The sequence below is a fragment of the Echinops telfairi genome, unplaced genomic scaffold (assembly GCF_000313985.2).
Source record: "Echinops telfairi isolate 266 unplaced genomic scaffold, ASM31398v2 ScPeMD7_7407;HRSCAF=8445, whole genome shotgun sequence".
NCBI lineage: Eukaryota > Metazoa > Chordata > Mammalia > Afrosoricida > Tenrecidae > Echinops > Echinops telfairi.
In genome coordinates this window covers 6209210-6212578 of record NW_022111307.1, presented here as the reverse complement: position 1 = coordinate 6212578, position 3369 = coordinate 6209210, and positions in this window count along the sequence as shown.

The window sequence follows — 3369 nt, the reverse complement described above, 5'->3', positions numbered from 1 at the left end:
GCATTAATCTTAGCATTTATTATGATTATTTTAGTCTAAATGACTTAACTAATTCATTGGAGATCAAGTCAACCCCTGTCATCTACTTCACATTAAGGTCAGACTGCTCCTTGCCATTTGAATGACAGTTGTCAGCCAAAGGGAGGAGGCCTCTGATTGTTGTCAGTCCAGCTCTGGGATTGTGTGTGTGTGTGGGGGAGGGGCCTATGCTCAGCGCACACAGGTGTTGTGAACACCTGGGAGAGATTCTGCAGAAGCCACTCGGTCCTGGAGGAACCTGAAATCCTTCAGCTAATTCATTTTTGAAAGAAACAGGGAGTGTCAAAGAAGTCTGGATTTAATCAACTGGATTTAATCTAAATAGCACGTGCTAAAAATAAGGCCAGAAAGAAACCCAGGGCGCCTGATGACGGAGAAGAGCGACTCTTTGGGATCGCAGTCCACGAGGGAGGACTAAGCTCGAATCAGCTCCAGGGCCCTTGGTTTGGGAGTCCCTGGGTGGCGCAAACAGCGAGGCGCTCAGCGGACCCTGGCTTCCTGGAGTCCCACCCAGCCTGGCTGGGGAGAGTGGCAGGTGCTTTGAGTCCTTCTGATCCTCGCTGGGCCGTCTGGGTGGAGTTGCTCGGCTACTCTGAGCCCTAGATGATGACGCAAATACTTCTCCACCTTCCCTGCCTAGGGGATTGAATTGTACGATGTGCGGATCATATGCCAATAAACCTGTTCAAACGAACAAACACTGGTTGGGGTGGTGCTAGGTCAAGTAGAGGGGCCCAGAAACAAAGGAAAGCCCTCCGGGGGCTGGGTGGGCACCGTGGCTGCGACACTGGGCTCAGACGCAAGAACAATTGTCAGGAGCTCTGGGACCGGGCGCTGTTTCATTCGGCTGTGCACAAGGTCCCTCAACGTCACTTCACAGCAAGCACCGCCACAACAGCACCAACAGCAGGCAGCAAGGACCTCCGCTGTGCCTTGTCAACAGCCCGTGAAGAGGTGTGTCTGACCTTGGGCCAGCACCAGAGACTCCAAAGGTGTGTGGACACAGTGACAAGTCCGAGGTCCTAGTTTCCGAACCCACTGCGGGGACCTCCTACCTTCTCTCCGGAGGCTCTGAACACATGGTTTCATTTGCACACTCACGTCCGGGGTTCCCCATAGCCACCGCTATGTTTTCTCTTCTCTGCCCCAGCCTGTCAGACGGGGCAGGGCTGGGCTAAGGGAACATGGAAATGCTGCCTTCCTCTGAGGTCTAGAAACCCTGCCCGCATTCGGAGACCACTGTAGCCGATGACAGCTTCTGAGGGGAGGTTCTGAACTTCTAAGAATTCCTTAGGAGGAAACAAACAACACACAAAGATTTTCTGCCAACCAGCTTTTCCGGGAGAAATTCTGGGCGGTGGTTAGGAGCCAGGGCAGGCAGTGCTTTTCGGGAGCAAGGGGAGGGGCCAGGAGAGACAGAAGGCTAGCTTCAGGGGTCCCAGCAGGCAGACAGGGGTGGCCGGACCCACACATCTCTGTGAGCACGTGCTCATCAGCTAAACGCAGACAGCGGAGACTTCTGGTGTGAGTGTATGTCCGCCTGTTTTCAAATCACCATTTTGGCTACTCAAATCCAGTTCTGCCGAATGCCAAGAGCGAGCCCCCGAGATGGCTAGTGGGGAGTGAGTGTCTGGGGACTGAAGGCCTCCAGAGGCCTTGCTTAGAACCCCCCCCTTCCCCGCCCCAGGGCTAAGTTGTCCTCCAGTCTACACCTGCCCTCCTGTCCGGGAGGGAAAGGGTTACTCATTTCCTCCCCCCACAGGGGACATTTGCTTTTCGCAGCTCTTTGAAGTGCCTGCAGATGTCTAAACATCAGGCAGCTCTGTGTATCTTTGCAACAGATTAGAACATATTCACGTTTTATTTGCTCACAGAACAAATATTTCCCTTGGAATGAAACCGAGGCAGTGGAGCAGGATCGGGCAGGATTCGCCACTAGAGATTCCTCAGGGTTCCCCCCACCCACCCCAGGGCAGGGGCTCCGCCCCTCCAGGACCAGCCTCCCCAGCCACCCTGCGAAGTCCGGCAAATGCCCCCCCATGGATTGATGAACTGACTCATGTATTCCTTCAGAAATATTTATGGAACCCAGCCGTGTTCCTAGCCCTGTGCAGGGTACCGACATCACAAGAGATTCAGTTTCTGTGCTCAGGGGGTTCACACTCAAGTGGGGCGATAAGGCAAGTTTGTATATTAAACACTAACTGGGGCGGGAAAGATAAGAGTCATCAGAACTTGGTGGGTAAAGTGTTCTGCGGTGAGTCATTACTCTGTTTGCACACGTGGTGTGTGTGTGTCTGTGTGTGTGTGTGTGTGTGAAGGGCAAGGGGTGGGCACAGCTTGGTGTGTGGAGTGGTGGTGATGTGTGTGCCTGAGTGTGGTGGGGTGTGTATGTAGGTGGGGAGGGTGTGTGGGTGTGTATATGTGTGTGGGAAGAAATAAGTGGTCATGCTGGTATGTGTGAATTGTGTGGGGGGGTGTATGGTGGTAAAATAGGATTGTGAGCATCCATGGAGCGAACTGTACATGGGGCGACCCCATGCACAATAGGATGAAATCTGCCTGCTCCTGCACCCTCCCCAGGGTTAGGTGCAAACTGGGCTGCCAAGATCCATCGAGTTCTCACCATCTGGAAACATTATTGGAAGTTGATCATCAGGCTTTTCTCCTTGGTCTGTCCTAGTCTCCAAGCTCTGCTGGAACCTGGTCAGCGTCCTGCTGTGGCTGCTGTAAAGTGCCGCCCAGGAAGTCCACACTCCTGATGACCCCTTACATAACAGATCGCAGCCCTGCCAGTCCTGTGCCATTCTCACCCTGGTTACGTTTGAGCCCATCGTTGCAGCCACTGTGTCAATCCATCTCCACCAGTACCGACGAACACCCCCGCCCTATTACTGATCATCCCTTCCCATCTCATTGAGGGTCTTCCTCTTTTTCATGCCAACCTCTACTTGATCAAGCACGCTGCCCTTTTCCAGGTATAGGGGATGTGTCCAAAGTATAGGGGATGAAGTCTTACCACCCCGGTTTCTAAGGAGCATCCTGGCTGTACTTCTTCCAAGCAGAAGACATGAGATGCATTGACCAGAAATCAAACCAAGGTCTCCCACATGGACAGTGAGAGTGCTACGACTGGACCAGGAGTGCGCACCGGAAATGACGAGGGCCAGCTTCCTGGTGCATGGAGATGGGTTAGGATGAGTGGTGTCAGCATAGGAGGGGGTCCCCCCGCAGCACAGGAACAGTGCCCTAAAAGGTGTGGAAGTTCTAGAGGGCACGTGTGAACCAGGGCTGAGTGCTGGGAAGGAAGTTGGAAAGGAAGATTTAGTT